General features: G+C 49.0%; 1 long non-coding RNA gene across 1 annotated transcript in view; it reads left to right on the top strand.

The window, feature by feature from the left end:
* LOC146442300 (uncharacterized) overlaps window positions 1-13401 on the top strand; it is a 45947-nt gene continuing 32546 nt past the window's right edge. The window contains exons 1-2 of the long non-coding RNA XR_014850219.1: window positions 1-1163; window positions 1935-2035. This is a non-coding gene — a long non-coding RNA (uncharacterized LOC146442300). The remainder of the gene's footprint in view (window positions 1164-1934; window positions 2036-13401) is intronic.

Genomic DNA, 13401 nt, shown 5'->3' with positions numbered 1-13401 from the left:
CAGAGGGATGAGTGAGAACAGCATTTTAGTCCATACATTAATAATGTATACCCTTTGACTGACAGGGAATGGGCTGGCAGAACAAATGAAAGCACCCTGGGGTAAGAGGAAGAAAGCCTCTCAGTTTGTTGCTGCAAACTGCATGGGCATAAAAGTACATTTTGTTCCACTGTTAAATAAGGAGATTGGGGATATAATATTGTCTCTTCTGCTGCCCTTCCATTTTCTGCTCTTGGCAAAGAGGATAAAACTGTCCACAGCTGTAATTGTTCCATCCAGTGCTCACATGCCTGGGAGAATTAATCGTGATCTGCAAAAGCTATTTCTCCTAGCTGCCGAGCAGCTCATTCGTGTACAGCCAACATCTACTGATGTGAGGCCGAGTCACCAGCACTGTGTCCTGTGTCCCAGCACTGCAACCCGCCAAGCTGCCGGCTTCAAGCCCGGGGTAGCTCGTGGTGGACATCCAGAGCCTCCTTGTTTCCCTTAGCTTTGTCCTGGTCAAAAAGGCATCTCTAATTCGGCATTTCGTCTAATTAAGCTGGTTGGAAATGGATCCATGGAGACAAGAGCTGCAATCCTACGTGAGCAGCTCCAAACCCTGTGGCTGCAGCGAGGGCAGGATGCACTGGGTGGGTGCCTCCAGTTGGTGGCACAGGGCACCTGCTGCCCATGAGCAGCCAGAGCCAGAGCCAGCCTTCATGGCTTCATCTGTCTCAGAGGGTTTAATGTTAATTTGAGTTGGATTTTCTGATTACCGTTGTTTGCAGGTCGTTTCTTTTTCTTGCAAGAGGAATTCTAGACAGACATTAATACAAGAGAAACAAAGCAAATTCAAGGAACAAATTACCTCAAATTTTGCACAGTTTAATAATACAGCACTTCTACCATCTTTCCAGAAATTCAATAGTGATTGTTATAGTTAGATTTAATTCATAATATTCCTGCCTAGCTTTTGCCAAAGCAATGCTTCCCTATTTGTTATTGGGCTGTTTCTCTGGATGACTTTTGTATTCATATTGTACCTGATATTTTTCATGTCTCCAGAGCAAAACCAGAAAACTCCTGCATCAGTGCTGAAGGTAGCCAGGGAGGGAGAGCCAGCTTTTCACTTCCAATCATAAAATTAAGACTCAGTAACCAATGAAGACCTGCTAATCAGGGTAAGCCATTTCCTTAGTTTTGGGCATGTAATTTCTACTGAGATATGATTATTGCAACAAAACATATTAGAAGAAGCATGTTTGGATGCTTCACCATCCAAAGGCAGGATGATAACCTTGCACCTGGGCACCCCTTCAGCAGAGCAGCTGAGCAGACCCCTGTGCAGCTGCATTTCTTCCCCAGCTTGCCCCCACACATGGTCATTGCTGGGACACATGCCCAAGGCCAGCTTACTGGAATGCCTGCAGCTGTTGCACCTTGTGGATGGACTGGGGTTTCCACAGCCAGGCAAGCCTGTTGTTGAGACCCAAAAGCATGAGGGAGGACAGCAGGACAGGGGTGTTGACTGCCCCACATGACATGGGATGAAAAATAATAGCCCTGCTGGTTAGGCATGAATATGTAACATCATAAATTCTTTATAACACATAAAAAGAACCACTAGGAAACAAAAAAATGTGTAATCATTTGTGGCTAGCACAGGTTTTTCCCATGAGAATTTTCTTGTGTTTTGTAAATAAAGATAAAGTTTGGATGTCATTGGAACAGTGTCCCAGAACTTGGATGGTGCAGGCCTAGCCAATCAGGCCTGGGGGAAGGCTTCTGACCGACCAATCTGGGTGACTTTTGAATACTCTATATATATGATGAAATCAAAACAATAAAGGTCATTCCTTCTTGCCACTGAGAACTGGTGCCTTCATTACTCTGCTAGCTGCTCAACAGCGACAATCATTGCGTGCACTAGTTTTCATCCTACCATTTGAAAGCTTTCTTCTTCAGTGGCTGAAAAACAAAGTGCCTGGGTCAAGATCTTCCTTTGGTCAACTGGAGAAGACACATCCCTGAAAGGCACAGCTTCATACCCTAGGTAGGGCTCAGGATGGGAGAAGATGTCTCCTCAAGGAACTTCAGTCTTATATAGATTTTGACAACTGGTTTAGAAGAGGCTTGACTTCTATAAAGTCAATGTGCATGAGAGCAGTATTGCTCCTGAAGTCTTAATGGCTTTAGAGCATGATCCAAGCTCCTGGGTTTTATGAATAAGCAGATAAACTTTATTATAAAAATACAAGTAATTTTAAAAAGTATTTATCTTGCTAAAGTTTTTTTTAAGACTTTTTAAATCCTACTCAGCTGTCTGGCTGAAGCTTCTCCAAAGCTAGGCAAGCTGCTGTTGAGCAGAAGCAGAGGATATTGCAGCTCTGCAATCCCAGTGGCAGGCTGAAACCCAGGACAGGTGGCACCAACCAGCCACTGATGACCAAAGTGTGCTCAGGCCATCCCTAAGCCAGGGCTGCCTGTTGCTGGGCACGTGAAATGGTGTCAGGCCATGCAGCCCTGAGGTTTGGGATGCCTGAGGCTGCCTGGCAGGACATGGGGAATGGCAGAGAAAGCAGAGAGGGGACAAACCAGCAGGGAAATCTGGGGCCATAAGTGAGTATAGGGGCTGACTGACCTAGAGGAGAGCGAGGAAATGGGGTCAGGTTGAATGACTACAGACTGACATGAGTGGGGAGCTGAAGGAAATGGGGTGCTACTGAGCTGGGAGCAGGTCTTGGCCCTCCCTGGGTATGTCCCTTCACAAGCACGTGGAGCTCAGGAGCCCTCTGCTGTGAACAAGCCCTAGTGAACCTGGGCGCCCATGGCAGGAGAGGGTGCCAGGACCATGGACTGGGCACGCTCTGTGCAGTGGCCCCAACCAGCACCAGAGGGCTTGCTGAGTTTGTCGTTTGGCGGTGGAGGGGTTAATTCCACATACGAAACCCTGTGGGAAGGCAGCAACGCCAGCCAGACACCCACAGCTGGGAAATACCACCTACACAAACCTAAATTCAGCCTCTGGAAACCAGTTACTGTGATACTGTCTCTAACGGCAGCCCCGCAGGCATCCATCCCTGCAACGCAGGGCCAGGCATTCTCCCTGTGCTCCCATGGCAAGAGGAGATGCAATCCCCCCCACAAGGACACATGTCATCTAGCTCAAAGAGAGAGACAACCCCGTTCTTCCATCACTGCTTCATTAGAACCTGATATAAATTTGAAGTGGTGAAACTATCAGGGGTTAATGTTCTTTCAAGTTGAATTTACTGCTTTCCTTCTTTTCCCCCAGGATACCCTCAGTTGCAGGTCCATCAACAGGGGAAGGCACAAGCCCTCCATAGATGCTGGTGCTCCTCCCTGCCCTGCTCACTGGCTCAGCAGCAGAGCTCCTGCCAGCTTACGTGATGGATGGTACCTAAGCTAGGTTTTATGCCCATGGGAGATTTCAACCAGGGGAGCTTCCCTAAGCTGAACACCCCATTTGCTAGTTTTCATGTTACTATATAAAAATCAGGAAGGGCATGACCAGAAGATCACTGGTTTCTCCTCCAGCAGGGCTTAGCAGCTGATCCTCAGGAGCTGCGTGTCAGACTTTTTTTCCCAGTAAAGGACTGGTGTTAGTTTGTGATGAGCTCCTTGCATTTCACTCCAAGGCAGAAAAAGCAGACTTGCCAATAAGGTGTGACAAACTGCTGGAGTGTTTGAAAAGTCAAACCAGAAGCTCATAGAGAGTTGTCAGATGCTTAAAAATTATACTTTAGGTTTTATTTGGGTATTTGAAGTTATGACTCGGTTCATAATTTCCATTTAGCAGCCCCACTGCCTTTGCCTTATGAAGCTTAGATGCTCTGTCTGGCAGTTAGAGACAGCAAACAAGTGTCCTGGTCACTGTCAGACCAGTGCCAAAATGCTAATGCTGGGACCAAGGGCTAGTGCCTACTTCCACACTTCGGGACCTAGATGGATGCTGCCAGGTTTTCTGCACCCAAGGGTCAGAGGTGTAAATCCAGCTGACCATACTGGGGGCTATAAACAAGGTGTGGCCTGTGTGACACGGTGCTTTTGGGGTGAGCCAGGGCCAGCACAGTCTGGCCAGGCACAGCTCAGAAACCACGTATTCTGTGACACCATCACTCACCCAGCAACAGCCACTGCTCGTGCATGGCAGAGAGCTTGAACATGGAGCTGGTGGATGCCTCCAGACTAATGACATGCTCCTCTCACTGAACACACAAGGCTGGGCAGGAGAGGTGGATAGACCAGCAGGTCCTTCCAAACCAAAAGGAGAGTTTTGACATCCTTTGGGAGATAGTAACAGTTCAAAAATTATGGCTTGACACCCCTCTCATTATAACTCTGTTCTTTTACCTAGCCAAAGGTGCAGGGGAAGCAACACTCTCTCCAAGGGCTTCTACGGGCTGCACTGCTCCCTGTGGTCATCTGAGATCTCCTGTGGGAGCTGGCTGCTTGCTGTGCTTCAGAAGGGGTGGAGGTTGTGCTCCCTGCACAGTGAAGGGGAGTAGAGGGATGCTGTGCTCATGACTGATTCACCAGTTGGATCAGCTAATTTGTTCCTTGTTTAATGTTCGATTTTAGGAATGCTGCATGTATTAGACTCTCAGAAAATTAATCATCAGGGTGACACAAGACCTTTATGCTCTTTCCTACTAATCAAAGCTAAATAAATAGAGGGTTTCTTTCTTGACCATTACAACTTTAGGATTTGCCCAAATTCTCTGAATGTTACCATGATGCAGTCAATGGCATTGCACTCGCTGGTCTACTGGCATCCTTTTAAAATCCTTTTTCTTCCCAGCTCACTCCTCTGTTGAGAAAACCCTTGTGGCCCCACTCCCTTAAGAAAACTTGTCTTAATCCCCATAACTGCTTAAGTTTTTCTCTCTACTCTTCCTCACAAAGCTACTGGGCCAAGGATCCTTTCCAAGCTGCCCCAGACCTCTCCAGTACTATACTATCTTTCTTCCTTTCCCTCTCTGCCTCTGATGCTCAGGAATTTCCCTTAATTGGGGCATACCCAAATCTCTCCTTCTTTCTGAAAACCATGAAGGACCTCACCTACATAGCTGAAGCACAGAGCCAAATCCACAAGGCAAACCAACCACCCAGCCAGTGTGCTGCCAACCAGAGTCTGCATTAAGGCAGGACTTTCCCTCCTGCCCTTTTCTCCTTTCACATCCTCCTTCTGCCTCAGAGCTCATTTCACATGCCTCTAACTTGGGGTGCACAAAAACACAGCTCTGTGACCCAGCACCCGTGGCACATGCCAGCATCTCAGAAGAACACACCCCCTATGGCTGGCATCCCACAGTATTCCTGATATTTGTGTGGAGCTGGGGTTCCTGAACTTTGTGGTGTGCTGGAATGCGGTGGGGTTTGGGGCATCAGCGTCAAATAGGATTATGATTAAAACATTCCTGGTTTGTGGCAAAACCTCTGCTGAGTGCTACAATTCACATCATGATGGACTGGATGCTGCAAACAGAGCTTAAGCTACATACACATTTCAGAATCAAGGCAGTTAAGAAGACGAGGGTGAAAGTATCCCTTTATCCTTTGCCTTCCTGGGAGAGCTTTCACATGGTGGCATGCACTGGAGCTTGTGGAGCTCTTGTGCTGGAGCATCAGGTCAGGACCCCAGGATGCCAGTCTCCCTGCCCTGATGGAGAAACCTCACCACAGATGCTCCTCTTCATGCAGAAAGAACAAAAACCCACTGAAATCCACTTTCCTTCAATATTCCTTGGTCATGGTGAACCTGGTGTGGTACTGGCAGAGCAACCAGTAATACATAGTGCTATATGAATAGCTACCAAAAAACCAAGAAAAAGCCAGCAGTGGTCAGCTAGATTTGTCCAAAGTGACACAGTCAGTGTCAATCCTGCCTTGCAGCAGCCTGATAAGGGGTAAGGTATTCCAAGACACTGCCAGCTCTGTTTCCTGTAGTTTCCATTTATCAGTCCCTCCTGTAATTGTATCATCTTCAGTCTGGGGCTCTGCCTGTGGCTGGGGCTCATCCTCCTGCATGACCAGTTCCCCACAGAGCAGCTCCTCTGGCTTAATAGGGCCAGGAGGTGTTGGCATGAGGTCCCATCCTGCTGGCAGCTCCTACGGACAGTCTTGGGTCTGTTGCTGGCCTGTAGAACACAAAGCCAAGCTCAGGGGAATGTGCTGTATATCTTTCCTTGGTAAACATATTCCTGGGGAAAGTGGGACAGCAGCAGTTTAGCACACACTCCCTTAAACCTGGAGAAGGAAACCTGGCTTCAGGCAAAAGGGCAGCATTGACTTTGGCTCACTGTAGTCACAGGCTCTGATTAGCAGGTAAGGAGAGCAGCACTGGGCTGCTGCATAAACAGGTGCTGAGGCAGAGGCAGAGCATCTCTCACCTCTGCAGCCAGGGAATGGGCTGTGATCCAGCCATTCCCTCAGCTAGCTGAGCCCCTGGGTTACTCAGAGCACAGTGGCTCCAGCCCAAAAGCCCCCCAGATCACTGTAGAGAGGCAGCATGAGCCCACGTTGATGCCAGGCAGTGACCAGTGGCAAGCTCCAGAAAGGCAGCTCCGTTCTCTTTGCATTCTGCCCTCAGACAAGCTGAAAACACTTCTGCACTGTGTTTGACAGCTCGGGCATCACTTCTGAAGGCTGCCAAGCTGATAACAGCAGCAGAACCCAAATAACCCACGTTTGCTAGAGCTGAGCTCCCACCCCAAGTGCTACAGAGATGCTCACTGCTCTGACTCATGCGGTTTATCACAGGGTCTCTCCTCAATCACTGTATTTCTGCAGAGCAAATACCTGCTCACTTCACTCTCCCATCTCTTTACCCACCATACCTAATATATATTATTCTAACAAGAGTATTTTCATATTGCCAAAGGTCTCCAGTTTAAAAAGGCCTGTATATCTAGCTTTGATCTACAGTAGCAGTTCTTAACCTCACTCACTGCAACTGTTTGTATAGCATAGCCGGGGTTCACCAATATCAAGGCCTGTACGAATTTGTTTTGCCACTGGCTTCTCGTAGCAGGAATTAGTTTAAAGAAAGCAAGGGTGTATGCAGTGGTCCCATGAGAGCAGAGGTAACTTGACTTAGGCTATTGCCATGACCTCTTGCAAACAGCTCCCAAGAATATCTCTGCCAGCAAGGCACAAGGCTAGGAAACAGGGACTCCTCCAGACTGACTTACCTGTCAGGTGTCACCACCCCCCTTGCTGGCTATGGCAACATCTCTGATCAGAAGATGCTTCCTCCCCACAAGACCACTGAGTGATATGCAGGCCATGGTGCAGGGACAGCTGTGTCTCTTGGAAACCGATAAGCTGAGTTTTATAACCCATATTCAGTAAGTGCCTTTACATAAGAAGGTGAGGTTGGTCACTCGGGGTCAGGGCAGCTGCCTGCAGCAGAGCCCATGTGCTGACAGGAGCAGGGCGCACCCAGGAGGCAACTGTCCAAGCACTCCACCAATTTCCAGCCATTTTCAGGTGAATAAAACAAGCCACAGTTGGCTGACATAGTCTTTTTTTCCTCGTGCAAATCTCCCCTGAGCTGCGCTGTTGTTATTGTGCAAAAAATAGAGCAAGATATGTATTAACTCTCAAAGGAAGGGAACTAGAAAAGCAAGCAGGAGCAGAGCACCCTCATTAACTCCTTTGGCTGAAAGTGGGGCGCTCACCTGCAGCAGCAGCAGCCTCTGCCTGGGCTGGGCAGTGACATGTGGAGGCCACTCACCCATCACCCGCACGTAGTGGGTGGGTGAGAGGGGTTGAGGGTCATACTGAGATGTCAAGCCATAGCCCTGCTGCAATCCCAAAACATGAGGGACCCTAAAGGTCCATGGCCTGGCTGACAATCCCACCAGGTGCCACAGAGGTCAAGTCCTGGGTCTTAGCTAGAGACAGGCGGGGATGTGTGTCTAACACCGTGCAATCACCCTGGTTCTTGAGCACGTGGTGTTTCCATTAAGTGCTCAAATAACCTTTTCTTACAGCTGAGCAGGAATAAGGGCATTTCAATGTGATGTGGCCTCCGTTTTGTGCAGCCCCTCTGTGTGAGTGCCCATGGTGAGGCAGCACTGAGGGTACCCCTGCTCCCGGGCAGACTGAGCTGTGGCAGCCACTGCTGGGCTGGAGCTGCACCAGCTATTAACCAGCAATGGCACTGCTGGCAAAGCACACTCTGGTCTGTACAGCATGGGGCATGTCTGCTGTTGCCTGAGACATCTCCAGCACCCCATGGCCACTTGCCTGCTCCCTTGTCCTCCCATAAAGCACAAGCCAAGGCTGAAATAAGGCCAGAGACTCAGCTGACTCGGTCTGACTTCCCTGTCTCCAGCAGTTAGGTGTTATAAACATCCTGAGGGCCTCTTCTATCTCTGTTTCACATTGAGATTTGAGAGGATGGTACTGTTGGAGAGCCACACCTATGGCAGCTCCTAAGCCACCTCAGCTCAGAATCTAGAAATCAATATGGGTCAAATTCTGTTCAGGTCCATTAGCAATTGCTCTGTTGGATGCCATGATAAAAACAAGGGTGCACACTCAGCTGGTGAGTGTGTGCTTTGTGTTGTGCTGGTCTTCTGAGATCAGAGTTACCAGTGGCTGCATTTCCTCTTTAGCCTAATAATGGAAAAATGTTTAGCATATTTTATTTATTCAGGCCTCAGCTTTAGACTTGGGTGACAGAGAGTACTTCCCAGAGAAGCAGCAGCCTTTGTGCAGCCCAGGATGATGTATCGCTGCTGTCCAGGAAGGGATGTAGAGCAGAGCTGGAGCAGCAAGAGAAGCCTTAACAGGAAAAATAATGAAGCTATAGCACAGTTTCTGGTTATTACACAAGCAATATTGGCTGGGACACTGGAGCTATCATGTGTACTTCTGTGAGAAAAAGCCACAGACATTTTACTCGTACAGAAACTGCCCATCACGAATGAACCAGGAAAGTTCAGCTGCAGCATCACAAGGGAGTGGGGAAAATAACTGTAAAACCAGCAGAAGGTAACTGAGGCATCATTCACTCACTTTCTGGTTTGCTGAGACATCTCAAGAAAGAAGTAAAGACTGACAGGAGGGACTTTAATTCCCTGCAGACATGAGGATGGGAGCCCAGGGATTCTCAGCAATGTCAAGTGGGCTGCAGGTCTCCAGCCATGGGCACTGCAGTATGGGGAGATGCAGGAGGAGGGTACAAGGCCTGAGTCACCCTGGGAAGAGGCATAAAAACACGGCTCTGCTTTTGTGTAGGATTTTGTGGCTCTCCCTGGCTTTATGTACACAAACATTTAAAGGGAATTTTGCTTGCTCTGTCAGGAGAGCATGATATCATGCTGGGACCCCTAAAATTCGTCCCCTAGCTAAAATATTGGGAATTACTGCTCCTACCTGCCATCTTCCCTGCAGCAGGGCCTTGGACTGGCAGGGGGCACAGGCTGGGTGGGGTTCATAGGTATCAGCCCCTGCCAAAAAATACAGCCCAAGAGCTTGCAGGGCTGGGGCTGCAGTGCCTGCACATGCTGGGGAAGCCATACATTTGTTTACTGCAAATGTCTCCATAGAAACTCCTTCTCCAGGGCTGAAGATGTGGATCCTGGAGCTGCAGTGGAGCGAGCTTTCTGCCCCCAGCACACCTCGAGCAGCCTTGGCAGTCTTCACAGCAGAATTGTTTGGCAGGAAATAATTCAGGCTAATGTATCCCCCTGTGCTCCTGAAACTGTGTGGAATTTAAAATGCTAAATGAACTAAATCATTCTAAGTGTGCAAGCACTGTAATTGTGAAGAGAGGCAAAGTATAGTGCCTGCCTGCTCCAGTGCTTTCCAGCTATAATTCTTGAAACCATCTAGCTTCAAAACAGAGGAAGCTGAGAAGCAGAGAAACTGCACTAACAAAGAACTGCTCCAGACTCTAAAAAGGCACTGCAAACTTAGGACTTTCAAAGGACAGAAACAGCTGGAATGGTTGAATTCCCACACAATCCCTCACACAGACACAGGAAGGTCCCAGTTAGTGATATGGGCATGATAAAACTGCCTTGCCACCTCTAGGCCTGTGATTGAACCAACCAACAAGGAAGAGAACACATAAAGCAAAAGAAAACAGATGAAAATTAACAAGATATCTAGGGAAGCAAAGGTGGTGACTGAACTGAGAAGTAACTTTTCAAGAGGCTGCACTGGGAAAAGGAAGATGAAATGTATGAGAGCAGGAAATTTGGTGAGTAAGGCACAGCCAGGTGTCAGAGGGTGTTAGAGGCTGCAATGCCACAATGGGATCATGAGAGAGAAGAATGCAAAAGCCAAGGGCAGGGTAGGGAGCCAGCTGACATCCCATGTATTTAAGAAGCAGTAGGAGAAGGCACAGTCCAGTTCTTCTTTTGGACTAGCTCTTAATAAAAAAAAAGAAACCAGTTATGGCCCTGTACCATGGCTTCTTCCTCCCAGGAGAACCCAGGAGAAGCCCTGGGGACAGGCTGTGTCCCTGAGGCAAGGAGCAAAGCCGAGGAAGCACATTACCCTCTTGCCTGGGTGATGTGGCCAGGTGGCTGCTGCAGCACTGTGCCTCTCCACCCTCACCCTTCACAGGGTCTTGCATTTGGGAAACTGCCTTCCTGTTTTAGACTCTTGTACTTCACTGTCTGAAAGAGAAAATGAGGGAGCTTGTAACGCAATAACCCGTAATAGAGCTGTGCTCATACACCAGGCTGCACTTGCATGATAGCTTTAAAGATGCTACCATGTGGCAGCCCTGAAGTGACCTTTTAATTCTGCCTCCCTCTGTTTAATTACTTTTTTATATATATAGATCTGGATTGTATCTGCTCTGAAGTCTCTGTTGCCATCCTCTCCCCTTCCAATCCTCCTGTGCCTGCCCCCCAACCACTGCCCAGTGTTGTCTCCTCCCGAGCTGGGATTTCACTGTGCCATGCCTGCTTGCAGACCTCCTTGAGGAGCCAGAGCTGCCCAGCAGAAGAGATCACACAAACATAAATGCTCAGCTAAAAACAAAGCAAAAAAAATAATAATATTAACAACAAATTTAGGCCTCACACCAGTCCCCACCATAGATCACAAGCTTGTCTTTGCCACAGTCAGGAGCAGGAGCTGACCCTGGGCACAGGTCTTTCCCACCAAGCCTGACAATCATCTCATGGCAGCTGGCAGTGCCCAAGCCCTGTCCTTCCACCTCCAAGGGACAAATCCTGCCTCCAAGTCCCTGGACTGGCTGCTGGCAAGCTGTGAGCAGGAGGGAAGGGAGGAGGGTGAGAGCCAGGGAGAGGCTCTCCTCTCCCTGCAGCCCCCAGAGCAGCTCCACCACCCTTGTTGCCACCACCCTTCCCCAGTGGCACCTGGGCACCAAATGCTACTTGCCCAAGGGGACAGCAGACCCCCACCACTGTGTCCACATGGGGATGCCAGGCAGAGGGAGCTAAGGGGGAAGACAGCTAAAGTGACACATCCTCTGCCATGTCATGTCACTCCTTGCCCCTCCTGGTGCTGGAAGTGTCACCGGCACAGCGGGTGCTGGGTCCTGCCACACCTTGGGCCCCAGGGACAAAGGTGGATTTGGCAGGACCTGTTGGGGCCATGGCAGGTGCCACTGTGATCAGCTCAGTGGGTGTAGTACAGTCAGTGGCCCGCATGCTTGGCCCCATGTCCCTGGCAGCTGCTGGCCTGGGGCAAGGGAAATGAATGTGGCTGATTTTCTTTTGGTTCCTCATGGTTCCACTGCTTTTGGCCTTCACCCTGACCAACATGGGTCTGCGGGGCAGCAATTAAGCCTAGCTGGGCGTTGTCTTCCCCTGCTGTAGGTTATGCACCACCAGGCTTTCCCAGGCTGGTCCCTGGCTATGTCCAAGTGTGAATTTCTGCACCCCCAGGAGGTGCCACACCTGCCCCATGGTTTTCCTGTGGGTTTTGCAGAGCAGCCACCAGGGACAAGTTTCCCCTTTTCATGAGCCACATGGATGTTGACAGCATCACACACGCCCTGTATTGCAAATAGATTATTTGTGGGCCCAGCCTCCCTCTCATCAGGTACTAATGAGGTTTTTGTATACAGCCGCAGTGCCTCGTGTGGCAGATGGTGCTGCGTTAGATTTGGATTATTCCTGTTCTGCTGGTTTGTCTCTCCAGTGTGCTAACTCATGGGCAGCTTGGCTGTGCTTATTGCAGGAGCTGCATTAAGGACCTTTGCAAAACACATCTGCCCAGGTGTTTGCTGGGAGCTGCAGCTTTGTCTAAAATGGAGCGTGAGGCCTTCTGGTAATGCTGAAAATAACTACTCAGCTCAACTGCTGCCTGGCTGTTGAGGCACTTGGAAAATATTGATTTTCACTTCTGCTAAAATAAACAGGGTTTATTGTGCCGTGTGATTTCCTTGTCTGGAAATCAGTGTCACAGGTGGGCTACCAGCACTGTGCCCAGCTCTGGGGGTGGGTCAATCACCACATGTCCATTCCCACTGCTGGCAAACAGTGCATGGGCAGAGCACAAAACTGTAGGTCCTACGGAAACACACCATGATCTCTTTCTTTGAAGTTCAATACACATGCTAGGGTATTCTAACTCTTCTTTCTCTTTTGTCTTTAAAAAGAAAAGAAAACATAATCCCATAGCAATCTGCTTGAAGTGTGGTTGAACAATCCTCCAACACAGCCTTGCTTTGCTGCCCAACAGAAAACACCTGGAGCACACCAGGAAGCTGACCTGTCCACAGGAGCACTGTGGCTAGTCCTCAGCTGGCTTTGTCTTCAAATGCTGTGACACTAAAGCCTGGCATTGGGAAAGCTGGGCAGAAGGCCCTGGGCTGTGGCTGAGCCAAGGGCAATGAGTAGGAAGCCCCCAGGCACCAGGCTGTTGGGCAGCTGCATCATGCTGCAGGCTGCCCTGTGAGGGACAGGCTTCCCCAGCACCTGGCAAACTGCTGACATCTCAGGTCATGCCAGTAGGCACTGTGCTGTCCCCTCGCCTTCCCAGTGACACCATCCCCACATGACATTGTCTGCTCACCCATTTCTTAGCAGATTGATTATGCTGCTCGATGGATTCATCAAATTCTGCTGTCAGAGTCCTTCTTTTTCTCTGTCTGCTGCTACTGACATGGAGAAGGGCTTAATGAATCTCACAGACTTCATCTGTCCCATAGTTCCTGCATGTTACAATTAATTAATACTCAAATGGTGCTAACTCTCATAGGCATCAATCTTGTAAATAGCATGTAAACACAGTATTTCCCCATTCTCGTGAACAATTAGGATATTTGATCTATACAACATTTTTTCAAGGCCAGTTAAAACTGTGCTGTAAACTGATGGGTTCCCTCCAGGACCTGGGAACTCCTGTGGATGGCCAATACCTATCCTGCCATGAGGTTATCCTTCACTTTTTAATTTGCTT

The sequence above is a fragment of the Lichenostomus cassidix genome, chromosome 2 (assembly GCF_008360975.1).
Source record: "Lichenostomus cassidix isolate B80296 chromosome 2, HeHo_3.0, whole genome shotgun sequence".
In the NCBI taxonomy this organism is placed as follows: domain Eukaryota; kingdom Metazoa; phylum Chordata; class Aves; order Passeriformes; family Meliphagidae; genus Lichenostomus; species Lichenostomus cassidix.
This window is presented reverse-complemented; position numbering and strand designations above follow the sequence as displayed.